General features: G+C 50.4%; 1 protein-coding gene across 1 annotated transcript in view; it reads right to left on the bottom strand.

The window, feature by feature from the left end:
- Window positions 1-3,523, bottom strand: part of CACNA1E (calcium voltage-gated channel subunit alpha1 E) — a 403,397-nt gene extending 399,874 nt beyond the window's left edge. Inside the window, exon 1 of the mRNA XM_053663734.1 lies at window positions 3,464-3,523. The gene's annotated coding sequence lies outside the window, so the exon portion shown is untranslated. The remainder of the gene's footprint in view (window positions 1-3,463) is intronic.
- Window positions 3,524-21,154: the final 17,631 nt, after the last annotated feature.

Below are 21,154 nucleotides of genomic sequence, written 5' to 3'. Positions count from 1 at the left end.
CCCATTTTTTCCAGACCAGAACTGGGCTGAGGCCTGCCCGCGGGAGACCTGGGACAGCCGCTGCTCCTCCCCAGGATGCGTCTTGCACGGCGCCTCCATCTAACTCCCACCCACCAGCCCCCTCTGCTCCCCTACCCACCCCCACCACCGAGAGAGAGGAGTAGCTCTGCCTAGGATCTGCTGAACACTGAGCGTAAAGCCACCCTGCACTGGGGTTCTTCGACTATTGGAACTAGGAGATACCTGGGTGCATCTGCTCAACCTTCATTTCCAGGCAAGGTAAATGAGACCAGGGAGGTCACTGACTTGCCCAAGGTCACATGGCTACTTCAGGGGCTGAGTCAGGGCCAGAAGTCCAGTCTCCCAGGCCAATGCTCTTTCATCTACCCCACCCCCCACTGTTAATACCTCCTCTCCCCCAGTGCTGTTCTTGGTCTGGCTGACGGCAGTGCTACAGGGTAAATGGGAATGACGGATAGGTGGAAACAATGTATATAATTATCTATTTAAGGCTCTACTTTTGCCTTCAAGATCAAGAAAGGCTCTGGGGGACTCAGATACTGTCAGCTGGGTGTGGCCAGGTTCCCTTGGTAATCTACAGAGTCACTTCCAGGCAAACCGAGGGGCAGGGAGGCTCTCGCCAAGTCTAGACCACAGTCAGTGTCTGAGACAGCTGGAGCCATGTGCTGTGATCCTCTGGGGGGCAGGCTTCAGTCACTAAGGTACAGACAGACCCCCCGAAACCCGATGGTGACGTGCGCTCTGCCTTCCCGGTGACATCTCAGCACATTGGAGTGGGGGGGGGGGCCTCCAATGACAGTCTGGGCAGCAGGGCAGAGCATGAGGACACAAATGTCCAGACAACAAGAAAGGACAACGTTGACAGAAAGGACAGGGGCAACATGAGTCAAGAACCAGGCAGGATGGCCAAGTGAACCGCACAACCAACTCGATACTGGAACCGCCCAACGCCTGGCACCCCAAACAGGCGGGACTCCATCTGGGAGTCAAACGCCGACCACATCAGCCTCAGCAACAAGAGGCCCCATCTCGGGGGCGGCCAGCTGGCCTGGGGTTTGAGTCCCCATCCTGCCCCTACTGTCTGGGTGACCTTGAGCAACCTGACCTTTCTGAGCATCAGTTTCCTTGCCTATAAAACGGAGACACCGACTTAATAGGGTTGGATAGGACTATTTACGATAAAGTCCAGAAACTCCTCCAAATACTGGCTGGAATACCATAAGCACTCAAGAAACAGTAGCCAAGCTTTCTGAAGTCCCTCGGGGACTTGACTCATTGGCTGTCTGGCAGATGCACGGGCTCCCGGGGGAGGGGGCAGGCGGGGGGACACATCCCCCCACATCTTCATCACCCCCTCACACAAGCCTGGAAGTGAGAACGGGACATTTCCCTGCTAAGGGGTGGAGGTGCAGGGGGCGTGTCTTCAACCAGACACACACACACCCCAGCCCCAGCCTCCGGGGAGCCCAGGAAGTCTGGCAACAGTGATCCAGCCGCTCAACCGTGTGACTGGAGGGTCACTGTGTATCACGCTGCCACCAACACAACACTCACAAGTTCTGAACGACCGTCTCCTGGGAGCCCCAGACTCATAAACACCATGAAGAAGCAGACAGAGAGCTAGAAAGAGCTTCAAGTAAATCACCCTCTACTTGTCATCCCTGTGGCCGGAGCACGCAGGTCCACCCTGGGAAGGGGATTTTTGTCAAAGCAAAGAGATGTGTATTCAAAGCTGGAGTCTCTAAGGGAACTGAGCTAAAGCCCATTCAAAGTCTGAGTCAAGAACCGTGCCAGGAAGGAAGTTGCAAGATACACACAACACGGCAGCATCATATGCTGTCTCATGCGCTCTTCCGACCACTCCCCACACAGCCAGTAACTCGGGGCAACTGTCCATCCCGGTCTGTCTGAACAGTGTCCACTGTCCATGTGTAATTGTTACAAATGTCCTCTCTCCAAAGCGTCCTGGCTTGGCCCATAAACCACACGATTACCCAAACTCCACAGTGGAAGAAGGTCTAGCTGGCCGGAGACGGAGTGGGATGGGATCAAACAGGGAAAGAACGCCTTCTTCTAGCTCTAGAGAAGCCCGCACACCCTTACAAGACTCACACATTTGCAGAGAAAGTTCCCTCTTTGCCATTAGTAATGTCTCTTGAAAATGTCAACCGGAAGTTTTCCCATGGTGCTCATGCCAGCCCCCCACCCCCCGGGGAAGACAGTCCCTTTTCTGGGGCTCTGACGTCAGAGAAGATAAAGCCCCTCGCTCTTGTTTAAGCATTAGAAACACCCTTTCGTTCCAGGAAAACACTCCCATGCACTGAGCCGTCCTGGCTCCTTTCCTCTCTTGGTGATGCCTGTGGCCTGGAGCCGCTCTAGGCCCCCCCCCGGGGGGGGGCAGGTAAGAAACAAGGAGCCGACACCGTGGCCTCCAAAGTGAAGAGCATGAGAACCTAAAAGCCCCCTGATGCGGGTCATCCACCCACAGTCTCACTCAGCTGCCAGCAGCCAGAGCCAGGGCCCCAGCCGAGCAAGAAGCCAAACTGCCCCGTTGGTCGCCAGAGCAAGGCTGGAGCCTGGATCTCAGGAGGGATGCAGATGGTGTCTCCCAACATCCTCTCCTAGGCAAGGGCGCACAGCGAAGAGGCACCGAGAGGTGGGGGTTGGTTCCATGGCTAGAAAAGGACACCAACCACTGGAGCGCAGGGAGATCAAGCCGCGTCAAAAAGCAAGTCACTTTAGGTAGTCACTGTAGGTAGTCTGGCTTCTCCCCCGCCCCCACTTCCTCTGAACTCCAGCTTCCAGCCCTCTCCCTTGACAGGGTCCACTGGTCGCCGCAGGTACGCGGCCGGGACACCCAGCATACCAGCTCCCGGATGCCTCCAAGGGCACACAGGGCTTCACGCAAACTTCTCTGGAAGCCAGTCCCTGCTCAGCGAGCCCTACCCTCCAGCGGTCCCCCCACGAAACTTCCTGGTGCACGGGACCCGCAAGGGAGGCCACAGGCTGGCGGAGAGCTGCGGTGGCACCTCCGCGAAGCCGGTCCGCGCTCCCGGGCGGCACAAGCCTCCCTCGCTGCGGGCTGAGCAAACGCGCGATCGTGAGCAAGATGCCAGCCCTGGGCGCCGGGCAAAGGGCACAACGCTCACAGCCTGAAATCTCAGGGGCGCGGGGCTTTCCCACGCTCCAGAAATTGCCACCGAAGTTGCAAAGCAAAGGGCAGCGCGTGGGGAAGAAGAACCGGCGCAGAGGAGGATTCCGAGAAGGTTCGGACAAGCGAGGGAGGGTTCTCCACGGTCTGCGCGTCCCCAACAGGTAGCAGACCCGGGGACGGAGCCGTAGCGCCGGCCGTGGGGAGGGCTGCGCAGCACCGCAGGCAGCGGGCTCCGGGCGCAAACGACCATTTATTTCCTCGGCAGCAAAAGCCAAACCCCGGGCTTACCTTGAATTAATGCAGAGTCCCGCGCTCAGCTGAATGAGGAGTGTGCGCTAGTATTCCAGAGGCATCCTTGGACGATTTTAAAGCACAAAACTCCTGGGGGGAGGGGAGCGGAGCGAGGGGGTGAAATTGAGGGGGAAGAAGGCGCAATCCAAAAAAAAAAAGCAGGGGAAGGAAGGCAGGAGAAGGTAAGGAAGCGAAATGGAAAAATAAATAAAGAGAAGGGAGACAGTTTAAAAAAACCACCTGTCTCCCGCCCACAGAGTGGAAAGGAATTTCTGACAATTCCAAAGAGGACTGACAAGCATGGCCCCCAGAGGGGCAGCGTGGGGGGCGGGGGGAGGGACGACGAAGGAGCCGGGAAGTCTGGAGCTGTATCCAACCCCAGGAGCGAAGAGCTGTCCAAGGCCCGGACTGCGCCCGCGAATGGGCGCGGGAGGGCGGACGGGCGCGGGGCAGTGCGCGGCGTGAGCGTGCACACCCGGGCTGGGGCGGGGCGCACGGGGCTGGCGGGCGGGGGCAGCTGGGTGCAATTGCCTGCGGGCGGGGCTTTTTGTGTGAGTAGTAAACAGCCTAGGGCGAGAAATTTAAGGCAGGTGTTCCCTGCGAAAGTTCAGTGACCTCAAACTTCCACGGGCCACCTCCACTCCAAAACACCGGCCCGTTGGTGGGTGGGAGTGGGTGCCAAGGTCTCCTCGGGGACCTCACACCAGCTCCAGGGCCTTGGCAGGAGGCCCTTGAGGGTGAGAGCATAATTAAACCTAAAGAGAAACAGGTTTGAGCTGGAGGCTTTAAGGATCAAGTTAAGAGGGGAGAAGTGCGGGGGCGAGAGTAACCCTCCCTGAGCCAGATGCTGCCCAAGGACAGGGCACCCAGCCGCAGTGGGGAGCACCTTTGCTGCCTCTGGAGGGACGTAGAGCGTCTCTGAGGGTCCCAGGGGCCACCCGAGGACCCTAAGGGAGACCCTGTTTCCAAGCGGGAATGGACGGGGGAGGGGCCAGTTAAGGAGCACAGAAAGTAAAATAGCCCCCAAAACAGTCAAACCGGCACCCCCAAAGCTTTCTAAATCCGAACGCTTTAGAGTGCCCTCTCTCCCACCATTTGTCTGATTCTTTGCTCCTCTTTCCGTCCAGAAACGCCTCCCAGAGCCTCTGCTGGCGGAGGCCCCGCCCGCCGACCCCGCCCATCTTTGCAGCCCAGCCAGGGCCGCAGAGGGACTTTGCCGGGTGGCCCCACACAGCTGCCCACTCTCCACCAAAAGCTCAGAATCAGAGCACTGAAGGGAGAGGGAGGGAAGGAGAGATTGAAAGGGGCAGAGAGACACAAAGGAAGAAACAGGGAAGGAGAAGGAAGGCAGGGGTGGTGGGGGTGCTCTCCCTAGAAGCTCTTGTCCCTTATGGCCTTGGCGCCCGTGGTGCAAGTCCTCTGAAGGCTTAGTCTGGAGTTTGCCAGAGTTGAACGAGGACAGTCGGCCTTTCCTACTTAGTGGTGAGCTCCTCGTGGCTAAGAGCAGCGATTCCAGTCAAGTTTGCACAGTGTACACCCGCCCACCCCCATCCGGGCGCTCTCAGAAAACTTGTCCTGAAGGGAACTAAGTAGCCACAAGACCCAGGGCTCCTCCATCTTAGTTTGGATGAAGGAAAGGAAGGGAAGACCAAGGGCTGTGCACCCTCCCTGGCTCCTTCCTCTTCACCCCCCAGAAGGTCGGGTTGGGAGGGTTGGTCTGAGAACTTGGGACTTCTACAGCTGCGCCAGCGAGTTCTGAAAATTATCACCAGCCCTGAAATGAGGTGAGCCTGGTCTCTATGAATTAGACTTTGGAAAGCCAAGCCTCTAGCCCTGACATTAAAAACTGCTCCATCTGGGCATTAGAAAAAAAAAAAAAAATCAGAGCTCTATACATCAGCTGTTCGGAGGCTGACAGATTTTTGAGATGTCTTGCAGATCTGGTTTCCCTTATTAAGATTGTTTTTTCCAGTTCAAGCATCGAGACTCAAGGGGCGCCTCTGTGTGGCAATCTTGAACCCTGCCCAAAGGGGGCAAAATCCTGGGGTGTCCTGGGGAGTCAGGGTCCCTCCTCTCAAGAGAGAAGAAGCACAAAGTGAGGACAAAGAGGGAGAGATTTTCCCGCTTTGGAAAATCAACTGCGAATTTACAGGGAGCAGGAATGACTCCATCAACCCTCAAATGGACTCTTCCTGCCCCCACCCCACCCCGACATAGGGGCGAAAGTGCAGCGACCAGCCCCCCGCCCCAGGCCCTTGTTCCCTCCACCCAGGAGCAGGAGCACACACAGTACAACGTTTGGGTTTCTTTTTACAATGAAAGAGTTTAAAGAGCTAGGAGACCAGAAGGCCGATGGTTTTCCTGGCTTGGAATCGCCTTAAGAGAAGAGCATCCAGGCTCACCCTACCCGCATCAAAACAAACAACGGTTGTGCCCACAAACAAGACTCATGGAAGAGGGCCGTGCCCGCCCCCACCGACCATGGTTCCAGGACAGGCTGCCTTGGCCCATCCCGGAAGGCGTCACAACCCCAAGTGCCCACCCTCCTACAGTAACCTCTCGGACACACCTGCCATTTTATTGTTGTTTGCCTCCCTGGTTACAAGTAACAACTAATTAGAACAATATGGTGTCCTTTCAGACATAACAGAAATATTGGTTTTGATTCTTATCCCATTTGGATGAGCTGTGGCTGTCGTCCTGCACCTTTTGCTCTAGGCGGAGGAGAGGAGGCTGGGATACCGGGTTTGGTCCAGCGGACCGGGCGGGCCCGGCCTGTCTGGCTCCGCCCCTTGGCCCCAGCAGAGCCCGCCCTCCCTGCTCCCGGCCCGCTGCTGTATCAGCAGGGGGAAGGGTTCAGCGCTTGAGACACACTCCCCTCTCGAGCCAGGCCAGCAAGGGGACACCTTGGGTAGCCCTGACGCAGACCTGTGCCCCACACCGCACCCCCTAACGGGACTTCATCCCGGGGCCCTGGCTTCAAAGAAAAGACCCCCGTTTAATAATTCAGCCTGCTTGAATGCCATCAAGTAGCCATGGCAACCAGTTCCCCTGACATCTCGTCGCATGGAGGATGTGGCTGGAAGGGGAAAGAGAGGGAGAAAGAGAGGACGGTGAGAGAATGGAGAAGGAAGAGGCCCACCTGAGATTTCACCGAAACTTTCCCTGCTTTCACGCCACGGGCGTAACAGGCCCGGCAGTGCGATGGCCGCGTGTCCTGTGGCTGCCTGCCTCTCCCCAGCTCTCGTCCTCGCCTGGACTTCCCTCTGTCCCTAGCTTGCCCCTCGCTAGCTCTTCCTCTCTCAGACCTACGGGAAACCAGGAGATCTGACGCAGCATTCCGACTAAACACCTTTCTGACTGGCAAATGCCTTTCTTTGGCTCAGTTTTCTTATCTGTAAAAGGGGAGGCCTGTGGTGTTCCCTCTGGTTCCTTCCAGCTCAGCAGTCCGTGGTCCCATGGTCCTGTCTGCCTCTGTGTTGGTTTCATAGGTTTCTCCCCATCCACACCTGTCCTCTCTCCCTCTCCCTCCTCCCTCTCCCCTCTCCGTGACTATCATTTGCCATCATATTTCACTTGTAAAGCAGTTATTCTCTTAATAAACATTCCATTCCCCCTTGCCAGAATGTGTCCCACCACCTCCCTTCACCTGGCTAACCCCCGTCATCCTTCAGGTTACAGATCAGACATCAGTTCCTTTAAGAAGCCTCTCTGCTCGCCTCGTCAGCTCCCGCAAGTGCCCGGGAGGGACCCCTACTGTACCTGTCTCACTGTGCTGTTGCAACCTCACCTGCCGTGCGAGGCCACTAAGGGCGGAAATAGTGCCTCCTTCATTGTCGTGTCCCCCGTGGCTGCCATTTGGGAAGCGCTTAACAGGTAGTGCTTGAAGCACAGAGGATTGAATCGCTGCTTGTTAGAGATTCAAGATACCCCCTGGTAGGCACACAGGGTGAGGCAGCCAAAGGAGAGCGCATTGGAGTCCGAGCCGCCCCTTGGGGAGGGCACTGCTCCAAACCACTGTGATGAAGTGGTGAGCCGAGATCAAGGGACCCTTCAGAAGGGTACTAGCCCCTGGGGGGACTGAGGATGGGCTGCATCAGGAACGGGGAGAGTGGAGAATGCCAAGTGTAGTCCCCCGGAGCCCAACTCTGGGGTCGTCCTGGTACCACACGCACAAACTCGAAAGGCAGCAAACGGGAGTTCCAGGCAAGGTGTCAGAGCCTTCAGCACGGGCCTCACGTCAAACACCTCGCCGCCGTCTAGCCTGGCTCCTTTCTCCCGGGAACGGGGACATCAGGAAGGCAGATGGAGGCTGGGACGGTGCTGCCAGAGCCACATGGCCATCAGCCGAGGTGCCCGAGAAGGTGTGGACAGCGTTTCTGGCCCCTCCTGGGGGCCACCAATGTGGATTTCTGTCATCCAGGAAGAAGCCACTTTTTTTTTTAAAGATTTTATTTATTTATCTTTAGAGGGGAAGGGAAGGAGAAAGGGAGAGAAATATCATTGTGTGGTTGCCTCTTATGTGTCCCCTGTTGGGAAATGGCCTGCAACCCAGGCATGTGCCCTGACTGGGAATCAACCTGCGATCCTTTGGTTCGCAGGCCCAAGCTTAATCCACTGAGCTACACCAGCCAGGGGCTACTTTTTTAATTAAAAAAAAAAAAAGAGTCCTGACATCTTTTGATGGACAGACAAGACCGATCTATTCTAGAAGCCTTAGCTGTAAATGTGAATGAAAGATGAGAATTCGGAAGACAAGGGTTTCTTCCCAGTGCCCCCTAATGAACTCTCTTGCATCCGTACTTCACCCAGAGCGGGAGGGACAGAGCTGGCGAACACACCAGCCCTCGTACTGGTGAGCACAGAGCTCCCACAAAGCTGGGAAAGCCTCAAGCACAGGGTCAGGCTTTGCACGCTCGGAAACCCAGGCCTGTGCTGCTGAAGCCCCAGCCTGCACAGAGCTCCCCGCCAAACAATCCTTCGTCCAGATGGAGCTGCCTCGCCCTCAAAGACATGCCGAGATGACACAGTCTTCCTGATACCCTGCACATACTGAGTGACAAATTCCATCAGCAGACTTCCAGGAGTTCTCCCCACCGCCCCCTCCCCAGGTGCCACATTCTCATAACCCTCACGGCCCAGGCAGGCGGACCAAGCTTCAGAAGGAGGGAAAGATTTAAAGCAGAAAACTAGAAGATAAAAAGAAAGACAATGCTTCGGGGAAATGACACGCCAAGCCTGAATGTGCAGTCACACCAAACCGTTAGGGAAGCTCAAGGTGGGTCCGTGCTGAGTTTCCCCGTCCTGGGGGAAAAATACCTCCCTGTGTGGGGCAGGGGGGAGAGTCCTTCTGTGCAACAGAAACCTGATGGGGAAAAAGCCACCTAAAACCCCTCCTGGATGCCCAAGCCAGGCCACCCCCGCACCCTCCACCGAAGGAAAATCCTCGTCCTCCCCCAGGTGCCGTACGCAGCTCTGAGTGAGGCACCCAAACATCAGGACAAGCCCACGCTCGCTCGCCACCCGAGAGCAGAACCGGAAAGCCCGTGGCAGCGAACGCCCCTGCTCCCTCCATCTGATGCACGCACAGACACACGGCCTGCCGGGGCGTCACCCCCCACATACTCTGTAAGCAAGGCACCGGCAGGATGCACACTTACACACACACACACTCTGCCCTCAGGGTGTGTGCGCATGTGTCTATGTGTCTGCGTGTGTTTTGCTTGGAGACTGGTGATGCTTTGGATTATGAGGTTTCCATGGTTACCTTCTGTGGAGGGATCTGGGGTAATTGAACTCTTGGGGTTCACCATTCACCAGATGCATGCTCCCTCCTGCATGCTCTGCTGCTCACTGGCTCGCTCTGTCTGCATTTCATCAGCATCAGTGTTTAGTTACAGTTTTGAGTGAAGCACATTGTAATGGAGGTGAACCTGCTCTGGGCTCTGGCTTTTTACCCTGGAGGAAGGGACTGGAAACTGACTTCAACACGCGGTTTCTGGGGAAGAGTCTCAGACTAATTAGGGTCTAGTGGCAGCCAAGTTCATAGAGATCCGCCCTTTCTCCCCCACGCCAGAAACACAGCCATCCCAGAAAGGGTGAGATAAACCATGCTACTAACTCACAGACAGCTCTGAGAGAATCAGACCGAAGGACCCAGGCTAGCACAAGCCAGAGGGATGGGACGGAGCGTCAGCAACAGCACCCCCTCCCGTCCCCACGGCCAGTCCCAGGAGGCCACTCTGAATGGTCACCTTACATCCAGTTTGGAGCAAAGCAATTGCTCAGAACAGTGTTAGCCTCGGACATGGACCCATCTCCTTTTATAGGAAACGATATAAACCCAAATTGGCTTGTCGAATAAAACATTTCAACCCACTTTACATGCCGATGCCTTATTCCCCCCAGTGAGTTTAATGAGACAAACAGAGCCGGGAGCCTCTGGGGATGTGCTGGCCAGAGTCTTCTTCAGACTTCGATGACCTCAAGGAGTAAAGAAAGAAGATAGTTTCATGGCACCAGTGGAGCAGGGCAGTGGGTTCAGGTTGCTGAAGGGAGCAGGGAAGCTCATTGCACTGGGTGGGTCATGGGAGCCGAGGTTCCTGTCTTGGGTCAGCCGCTAGCCAGCCTGGAGGCCTCCAGCAAGACTGTCAGCTTGTCTCAGCCTCGGCATCTTATGTTTCTATGATTCTTGGCTCCCGGGGGGTCCCAGATGTTTCCACGTATACGCGAAACCCTTTGGCCTGGCAGTTCAACATGCACAGCAGGACAAGGACCTAGCTCAAGTGCTATGGGGCACCGAATGGTGAATCGAGACAGAAATCAGAAGTATTTTCCCAATGTCCATACTAGTTTATATTCTTCTGCATCCTCCATCTCTACTCTGATGTTCCTCTTCCAACCCCGAGTGGGCACTATCAAGGAATCAGTAGGAGGAAAGAGAAAAATCAGCTGTAAATGAATGGAGTATGCTTTCCATTTTGATCCAACTACTTGCAAAGCAGAACTGAAAGGAAACACTCTTGTGGAGAAAAGAACAATGTAGATAATTAGCTGATTGAAAAAGCAGACCCGGGAGGCACACAGCAGAGGTGTGACTGTCCCCCATACAGAAGAGTAGAACAAGAGGCAATTTAATCATGATGAGCTCCAAGGAGACCCACGTTCTCCGCCAGCTGTGGTACCAGCTGAATTGCATCCGCTCCCCAAATTCACAGATTGAATTCCCACCCCCCAATACCTGAGTGTGACTGTGTATTTGGAGACTGGGCCTCTAATGAAGGAACGATGATGAAACAAGGTCATCGGGGTGGGCCCCCATCCAATAGGACTGGTACCCACATAAAAAGAGGCTCAGACGCAGGCGTGCATGGAGGAAAAACAAGATGAAGACAGAGGGAGAAGACGGCCATCATCTATAAGCCAAGGAGAGAGGCCTCAGTAGGAAACATCACCTTGATCTCAGATTTCCAGCCTCTGGAACCGTGAAGAAATGACTTTTTGCTGTGAAAGCCACACAGCCCACGGCACTTGCTCACTGGGCTGACTACCTCCTCGATCCGGGGCAGTGAAGAACGGCTCCCACTGTGGTCCCAAGGGCGGGCTCTGGGGTCCCACAACCTGGACACCCTGCCTGCTCCTCCGCCAACTAACGGACACAATTCAATGACTTGGGCACGTTACCTAACCTCCCTGTGCCTCTGTTTTCTCACCTACATGGTGTGGACAATAACAACCCCCTTCTCATAGGGCAAGTAAATGCAAGGATTGAAGGAAATAATGCCTGTCCAGTGCTTCAAACAGTGCCTAGAACATGGAAAATAACAACACTCAATAAATATTACAAAGACAGCCAAGCAACTTTTTCACCGGAGTTGAAAAAAATAAGCTGAGATCGAGTCAGTCATCTGGGTTCTCCCTGCCCACTGTAGATAAAGAAATGGGTAACATTACCTCCCACATACCTCCTGGCCCTGAAATGACCCGGAAGTCCAAGACACACCTTGCTACCTTTTGGAGAGGCCTGCAAACTCAAATCCTTCAATCACGCACATCCCCATGACTGTAAAAAAGATCATTAAGCCAGGTGTGCCCATACTGTCTCGGAACCATGGGTCTGTGAACATTCCCCCACAGACGCTCTCACTCCTCCCCCGTACACCACGAGAGGTTTTCACTTTCCATCCCAGACAGCACAGCATCCCTGATGGATTTTTGAAGGAAGCCACCCCCAGGTCTCTTTGCTGCAAGGGCAACTGATCTCATTCAGTCTCCACTTGGTCCCTGTGGGATGTTTAGAAACCGGGGAGAGGGAGCCAGGGGCTGCACCTCCTGACATCGGAATAGCACGAGCAGGAACTCATTTCCATCGATCACAATGGACAGATGACAGCTGCGGGTCCTGGAAACAGCAGGTCATGCTCCCAGAAGCTTCTGCCTGAGCCTCACAGACACTCTGGTGATGATGCTCCAGATGTCCCCTTGCTTTCCATCGCCTGGACCAGAGGTCACCCAGGCAACTGTCTGCCATGGGGGCCTGTGATTCACTGGCAGCTGGTTCTGCCCTACAGTCTCTGCAGCCTCCGTTGCCCTCAGGAGCCCTGGCAGGAAGCCGAGAGCTGCACACAGTTCTCGGGGCTCCAACGGTACCCAGACTTCCATGGGTCATGTCTGCCTAAGGAAAGCCCAAGGCCAAAGAAGCAACATGAGTTCCCCACCTTCAGGGAGTGCCGGAAATGGCAGTGTGTCCGTTCAGAGAGCCCAGCCAAGTCATGGAGACCCAGGACCCTTGAGCAAAGAGCAAATGGGTCGTCAGAGGAAGAGTTGAAAATGTTCTCCCCCCAGGCCCAGAGTGCGTGCCTGCCCGACAGCAAGTGCAACTATCAGACGACAGAGGCTCCGCCCCCCAGCCTGTGCCAACCCTGCCTTCCACATAGGCACTCCTAAATGCTAACTGCAAACATGGCCATTTAAAACCATGGCTTTCCTAGTCCTCGGAGGTCGGGGACAGGAAAGAGGAGAAAAGAGAGAAAACAATAAAGGCATAAAAGCTTTGTGCAAGGAGGGACCTTCTCAGCGTTAATGTACATGACACACACAGCTTGCTTCTCTTGACATACGTTTGAAGGACTGTTTTGGGAAGGAGAAAAGGAAAAGCACAGATATTTTGACGGGTAAGTCCAGCTTCTTGTCCACTAGGAACTGGTAGTCCCTGGGTGACTAGTGAGCTTTTTCTTTCCGGAAAAAGTATTAACAGCTCAATCCTCTTATTAGGAATCTGTGGGCAGCACTCCATCAAATCTTGATCCTGCTTCCTCCCCAGACAAGGTCCGCAACTCTCAGAAAGCGCCTAGTTCGCTTCGGTGTCACTCTGCTGACTTTGCTGATCTAGAATCAACCGCCTTGCCCCTGTTGGCTCTGTTACGTAATTCACTTAATAAAAAGTGAGGGAAGAGCCCCACGCTCTTGCCAGCCCCCAAACTACCCTCATCTTACCTTCCCCTGGTCCAGAATCCTCCTCGTTCCCACAAAAGGAGCAAGCTTCTAGACTGGCCAAGTGAATTTAATTCTGTGAACAGAATTCTGTAAGGATATCGAATCCAAATATTCCAGACTCTTGTTCTTCCTTCTCTCCCCACCGTGAGACACAGAGGCCTTCTCACCAGGGTCATCGGCGGGGCCTGAATGAGGACATCTCCGCACCGCCAACGCCCTCAGGTCTCTCTAACGATCTGACGGCCAAGTCCAGCACCATTTCCATTCCTTATTTGTATTCTCTCCCCCCTCTCTCTCATCATGATAAAACGCACGTAACATAAAACTTACCTTTTCAATCATTTTTAAGTACACGATTCAGTGGCATTAAGTGCGTTCATGCTGCTGTGTAATCATCACCACCACCAAACCCCACGCCTTTTTCATCCTCCCCCCCAAACGGAAGCTCCGTAGTCACAGCATAACGACGCCCCAGCCTCTCCTCCCTGGATTCCCAATCACCTCTCTTCTACTTTCCGCATCTATAAATGTAACTACTCCGGGTGTTTCATGTAAGTGGGGCCATGTAATATTCGTCCTTTGTGACTGGCTTACTTCACTCAGCGTGACGTTCACTCACCAGTCCCGCTGGAGCGTGTGCCAGAGCGCCCTTCCTTTTGAAGCCTGACACGCCACGGCACCCGTGTGTGTGCCATGTTGTGTCCACCCGCTGGACATCTGCATGGTCCCTGCCTTTGAGCTACTGCGAACGGTGCTGCTATGAATGTGGGGTGTACAAACATCTCATTGAGACCCTGCTTTCAAGTCTTTAGGGTGCGTCCCCTGTACCGGAATGGCCAGGTGATGTGTTGATTCCACGTTTAACATTTGGAGGAACCACCAAACTGCTATCACGTACTCTTTTAAAAGATTATCCTGTGCAGGAAAACCCTCCCCAGAGACATAAGCAACGTCGTGTTCCCAAGAATTCTAAACTGGGCCTGGCAGACTGTCTGACAGTGCTAAGTCCTTCACTCCTCCCCCAACCCCATGTCCACACCCTTTGCTGACTTGGGGGCACCTCCCACAAGAAGGCATGGAGCTCTTCCTGACCTTTGACTGGCACAACCATGTGACTTGCTTCAGCCAATGGGATGCCAGCAGACATGACACAAGCAGGAGTTTGACATATACCAGTGCATTAGGGCTGTCCCTCTGCCACCACCATGAATGAACAGAACATGTCCTGACTGGCCCATGGGTTCCAGGAGGAACAGGAGTTACACGTGACACAGAGCGAGCCCAGCCACAGCCGCCTAATGCTCCTTGAGAAGAAATAATGATTTTTTAAGCCTCTGAGTTTTATGGTGGCTTATGAGAGTATAATTGTGGCAATAGTTGGCAGTATAGGTACAAGCCCATTTATTGTTTAGCCTCAATGTAGGCGAGAATGAAATTTCCAGAGAATTGGTAAACAATATAAGAATTGCATTAATATAAAGATCTCATTGGTGCTAGAATTTTTTTTTTTAGTCTACCCTGTCCTGAATTAAAAGCCAGACATGCCCTCTGTCCCACAGCTCTCTGGGGCTGCCTGGGCCCCTCTCAGTCTGTTCACAATCTGACATCGTCATCTGGGTTTATTAACACCAAACCCAGCCCGTGAAAGACTCCTAGCTTGGCAGAAAATGGGACGTTCCAAAGAAAAAACATCAATTTGGTAAGTCTTTGGAAGGCTGGAAATATTGGGAGCTGTTGCAGTTTAAGAAGTCTTCATAAATGGCCGAGCAGGGGGCTGGCCACTGTCTAAGTGTGGCCCCGCCAGGCAATCATGGCTCCATGGAGCCCCCCACCACCTCCAGGCCCCATTTAGAATCCCCCCTCAGTTCAGCTGTCCCCCAAACTCAGTTACGTTTGTTCCCTTTGAATTAACCAGTCTCAGGGGAAAGCCACACAAACAGTTTCTCGAGACCAAAAAACTGGGATGCCCCTTTATTGATTTGTGCTGAGGGGTTGTCCTTTCTGGGGCCTGGAGAAATTTATGCAAATTCTGTAGCCAGCGTACATCCTCCTTGTTCTCAGTGTATCTGTGAGACCCAATTAGTCACCGAAGGCTGCCTGGGGAGCAGAGAACCACAACAAAGGGCGGAGGACGGTGTGGGAATGTTTTATCCAGGCCATGGGAAACCCTCAACGGCATCCCATTCAAAAACAGAGCTTGATTCCAGGGACCCAATATTGGCGTAGTGCTCCCCGCCTTAGGAGATAGCCCTCTAGTCAAATCAATATTATCTTGATCAAAGTTTTTAAAAAGTCATTTAATAAATAAATAATGCAAACAGACCTGAGCCACATCTGGATTTCTGAAGTTAAAACAAATGTTTTGTCACCCTGATCAAATCCAGCCGATCCTACCTCTAGAATGTCCTCGGAATCCAAACCCCGGGCTGTGCCTGAGGCCTGAGCCCCATCGTCTGGACTGCACAGTGGCACCAGCCCTGCCCTGGTCGCCTTGCAGCCACTTTGTCGCCCCCCCCCGCCAACTCCTCTCTAAAACCACACTGCACCCCCAGAGTGACTGGTCTAGTCACTGAGCAGGTCACATACTTCAAGTCAAGGATAAAGAAAAGCTTGTGCATACACACAATGGAACATTGTTCAGCCTCTAAAAACAGAAATGAAGCTTTATACAGAAGTATCCCTTCATTATCGTTATTACATATTGGTAATAATTGTGGGCAGTGCCACGTAGGTGGAAGCACACCGAACTGTCAGTGAAGACTCAGATTCTCATCACAGTTTTGCCACGAAATTACTGTGCAGCACCCTGGCCGGGTGGCTCAGTGGGTTAGAGCATCGTCCCTTATATCAAAAGGTTGCGGGTTTGATTCCCATCTCGGGGCACATACCTAGGTTGTGGGTGTGATTCCTGGTCGGGGTACATATCAGAGGTAACTGATCAACGTTAATGTTTCTCTCTCATATAGATCCATCTCTCTCTCTCTCTCTCTTTCCCTTTCTCTCTAAAATCAATAAACATACCCTCTGGTGAGGCCAAAAAACAAAATAGGTGCCTTGATTACCCAAAAATAAAAATCTAAAACACAAATTGCTGTGTGACATTAGAAAATTGACTGTGGCATTCTGGGCCTTAGCTTCCTCCCGGGTAATGGGAGTGAGGTGAGCGTCAGACCCAGGATGACAGGAGTCTACAGGCAGCGGTATGGACAGTAAGTGCTGGGAGTTCAGAGGAAGGAGAAGTCAGTGAGGTTTGTTTACACGATGGACCAGGGGAAAAAGCACACGGAGTAAAAAAACAAAGCCAGGAACACTCCTGGCAAAACAAAGAGTATGTTCTGTTGGGCAGGCAGCAAACTGATGGACGTGGAATATTCAAAAACCACTTGTGATTAGAATAAGAATAGTATAACTAGAGTTGTTGACCTGAAGGTACCCTGCTCAGAAAATTCCTTGGGCTCCCAGAGGCTTTTGAGCTTAAAAAAAAATCAAGTTGACATTTACTGTACAGGATTAGAACAAGCCCCACTCTTATTCAGTGCTGCATCCTAATTTCATTGATGTTAAATTTTCATTTCAATTAAAGTGTCAGAATCCTGCCCCAAGATTTAACTTGGTTAGATCTCTAAGCCTCTTGAAATAGTCGTGTTTAACTTTCTTGATAATTCTCATCTTGACTGTAAGCCTCTTGACTTAAGTTGAAATCTTCAGGTATGCAGGTCCATTCTTTACTGATTTCTTTTAAAGCTTCACTCCTAATCCCACACTGCATACTCAGAGGAGCCCTGAATTGGTAAAAGTGGCCTGTCATTCTGGGTGTATTCTCAGTGTGGTTTTAGACACGGCTTTCTGCAGCAAACCCAACTTTCTGCTGCAAACCCAGAGCTCTGAGCTGTCAAAATTGCTTCCTAGTTTCATGCTCAACCCAACTCTAACGGCATGTCCTATGCCCGGTATTCCTGGGTAGCTAAATCATTGAGAAATGGGACCCAGACCTCAAAATTACTATGGCCTGGTGGAAAAGACAGGACACGTGTCTAGGAAATTATTAGAAGCCAACATAGGGGACAATACAGTCCTCAGATACTTTGTTCTCTGAGAAATTTTAAAAGAATGAAATCAGTGACAATCGGAAAGGCTTTATGAAAGAAGTGGGATTTGGAAAAGATCATAAAATATGAGCATTATGCAAAAGTCCGGAATGTGTGCTGGACCCGGCGACTGCGTTTCTCAGGGTTCAAGAAGCAAACCTTTGTCCTTGATCCCCTTCCCGGGGGATATAAAAGTTAAACTACACAAATATTTGAAAAATCTACTTTTGCAGACACAGCGTCCCCCTGATGGAGACAAGACGGTCGTCTCGCTGTCACCCGAGGGGCATCCCCAAACACAGGAGATTTGAACGGATTCTGCTCCTGCTGACCCTACACCTGCCCTGAAAATGGCAACGTTTTTGAGCACGAGACTTGCACCGTCCTGATTCCGTCTCGCTCTATCCCTAGCAAAGGCCAAGCTGAGGCTCCAAACATGAAGGATAGGAAATCCTCCTCCAGAGACCCAGCAGGCCTCACCACCAGCTTCGACCCAAAAAAGGCAGGCTCTGCTGTAGGCGGAGTTGAGACATCATCATTGAAAGTCTCATGACCAAACATAACCTGCACTGGGCCTGCCCCAGGCTGGATCCCTTCATGGGCCTTTCCAACATAAAGGATGTTCTGCTTCTGCTGTGGTGGAGTAAACACTTACCAAACACAGTCACAGGTATAAACCCTATCCTCATTCTCAAGAGAAAAGACAATCAGCCTATGCCAGCCCCAAGACCATCTAGAAGTTAGATTCCTCAGACAGGGACTTCAAAACAGAGAGTGTAACCGTGCTCAGTGAGGCAAAGGAAAGCACAACTGTGATGGATTAAAGGGTAGGCAATATCTACAACTGAATAGACGTGATTTTTTATGTATGAAGTCTGCAGTAAACTAAAAAACCTTCCCTGGAACTAATAAATGCATTTTATAAAGGTTGTAGGCTAGAAGGTCAACATATGAAAAATTAATAATACTTTTATATACTAGTAGCAAACAATTAAATTAGAAAATGGAATTTTTTAAACATTAAGTGTATATGTACTCATAAATCTAAGCCTAATTACAGTCACAAAGAAGAGTACATAAGAATAGGGAGAGTAATACGTTAGAGAGATATGTCCTGACAATTCCTGTGCAGTACAACCATTGAAAACTGAGGGAGGCTGGAAAGAATATGTGAAAAGCGAAATAAGCTCATGGATTGTCTTACAGGAACTAACTTGGAGTAAAAAGATTTTATTTCTAAATAGATTCAGGGGAAGGAGGAGGGAAGGGATTATTAGCTAATGTCAATGTTGAATCAATAGACAGAAAAAGAGAAGAAGAGACAAAAATCCTAAATCCAGCATCTTGTGAATGAGGGGACACCTGAGGCCTGCTGCACAATTCAGGAACAAGACAAAACACACTCTTTCTGCCTCCGTGTAATGTTGTCTTGGAAATAACACAATTAGACAAGAAAAAGCGTCCAGAGGAATGAGAATTGGAGTAAAAGAGGTAAAATGCTCCATTTGCGTATAATAGAATCTCCAAATTTGAAAAGAATCAACAGGAAAACTGCCACGAATAATAAGAAAATTTAGTACTGTAACTTAGCAGGTGCCAAAACTGTCATATATAAAGAAAGCCAATTAGATGTCTAATGAAGAGGAAAACCCATTTCACTACAGCAAAAATAAAATAAAATACCTAGGCAGAAACCTTTAAAAAGTGTCTAAAATCTATATGACAAAAACTATAGAACAATCAGAAAGGAACAAAAGTGGAATTGAACAAATAAAATGAGACACCGTATTTTGGGGTTGAAAGACTCAGCATCTGAAAGATGTCAGTTTTTTATAAGATATCTGGTAAGTGTAATGCAATCTTAACAAAAATATGAGATTAAAAAAATATTGAGTTAGGCAAGTTGATTATAAAGTTCATTTGGAAGAATAAACAAGCAAGAATCACCAGAGAAAATCTTAGAATGAAGAGCAAAGCTGTGTAGTGGGGTGGGGGCCAATCTTATCAGAATTCAACCCTATTATAAACATCCTTGATAAAACATTTTGGTATTGTCACATGAACAGAAAATAAAATCTGGAAAATGACCCAGACACGCACATCTTGTAAATGACATGAAAATTGAGTAGGCGGCTACGACAGCATCTCAGAGCAGGGGAGAAAACAGGGTTCAAAATCACTGTATAAGCCCTGGCTGGCATAGCTCAGTGGATTGAGCACGAGCCTGTGAACCACATGATCGTGGTTCGATTCCCAGTCAGGGCACATGCCTGGGTTGCAGGCCAGTTCCCTGCAGGTCAGTTCCCAGCAGGGGACGCACAAAAGGCCACCACACATTGATATTTCTCTCCTCCTCTCCTTCCCTTCTTCCTCTCTCAAAGATAAATAAATAAAAAATAAAATTAAAAAAAAAGAAAGCCATTTAAAAAAAATCACTGTATAACCAATAGGAAAAGAGCAGATCAGACCCCCTGCCCATACTGCACTCCGGAAAAGATTCCAAATGGATCAGAGATTTAATCATAAAAGTTAAGCCATACAAATATTTGAAAAATATGCATGAATTTCTCTATAACCTTGGGATAGGAGAGACATCTTCCTTTGACTTAAAACCCAGAAGCAATAACAATATTGGAATATTTTACTACATAAAAAAAAAACTTGAAGCCCTGGCTGGTGTAGCTCAGTAGATTGAGTGTAGGCCCGTGAACCAGAGAATTGCAGTTCAATTCCCAGTCAGGGCACATACATAGGTTGCCGACCAGTTCTCAACAGGAGATGCATGAGAGGCAACCATACATTGGTGTTTCTCTCCCTCTCTCCTTCCTTTCTCCTCTAAAGATAAATAAATAAAATCTTTTAAATACACTTGCATATTAAAAAAATAAAAACCCTAAGAAAACAAAGGCAAATGTCGAAGCAGGAAAAACTATTTGTAACTTACTCATAAACAAAGGGTTAATATTCTTAATATACAGAGACTTTTAAAAATAGAGAAGAGACAAATCACACTTTAAATATTATAATAACTAATAAAGATATGAACTGAGAGTTATAGGAAACAATGCCCATGACTCCTAGTTACATAAAAAAGATGTTCACCCTCATGCATAGTAAGAGCAAAGAAAGCTACACGGAGAAACCAGCTCTCAACAATGAGAACAGTAAAAATCTGAAGTTTGACATCCTATTCCATTGGAAGGCTGGTGGGAAAGCAAAATGATATAACCCACTGGGTAAGAATCTGATAATATCTAACAAAATTCCAAGAAATCAAGAAATCTATCAAAGACTACTGGAGACATATTAAATGGATGCAGAAGCCGACTTGAACAGGCTCCTAGTAGCCAAAGATGGGATCATTTGACCTTAAGGACAATTATAGTCAATTAACATACATTGTATGTAAGTTTAAATCCGCAAATTTATTATTACACTTTTTTAAAAACCTTCATTGATCACCCCTGAGAATCAATTTATTCTTTTGAAAACCGATAATGAAAGAATTAAGTATTTATTCTGCTTTTCATACACAAATTAAGCAGGACAGTTAAGAGGGAAAGTCTCTGTATAGTAAGAATATTAACTCTTTGTGTTAAAACAAAGACAAAAAAACAGAACAAACCTGTAGAGGCAGAGAACAGGTTGACGATTAGATAGAGAGAAAGGGAGTTGTGGGGGTGGGTGAAATGGTGAAGGGGTCAGCTGTACAGGAAGGGTGGTAACTGGACGTTCGGTGGTGGTCACTTTGCAGTGTATACAGCTATTGAGTTATGAAGTATACCTGAAACATGTAAGGTTACATACCAATTTTACATCAATTAGGAAAACCACGTCTCCATCCCCTCCACCCTTCCCTTAAGAGCCCTGTGTTTCTGGCATTGCAGTGGATTCATCAGCCCTGCTCATGCGCTAAATCCTTCTCAATCCCTCCTTTCAGCAGCAGAGGCTCACACTCTTCCAGCAAACCTGCTTCAAAAGCCAAAATTGCTCAGAGAGAATGAAACCCAGAGTTTACAAAAGGTCTAGGATCTGAGGCATCTTCTCTGAACTTGACAAAGATCCAGGAAATTACGAAGGAAACCCAGTTCTTCCTAAGGGTGGG

Source organism: Artibeus jamaicensis, unplaced genomic scaffold (genome assembly GCF_021234435.1).
Source record: "Artibeus jamaicensis isolate MK-2021 breed Jamaican fruit bat unplaced genomic scaffold, CSHL_Jam_final contig_327, whole genome shotgun sequence".
Lineage (NCBI taxonomy): Eukaryota > Metazoa > Chordata > Mammalia > Chiroptera > Phyllostomidae > Artibeus > Artibeus jamaicensis.
The sequence above is the reverse complement of the archived record's forward strand: the minus strand, read 5'-3'. Positions and strand labels throughout refer to the sequence as shown.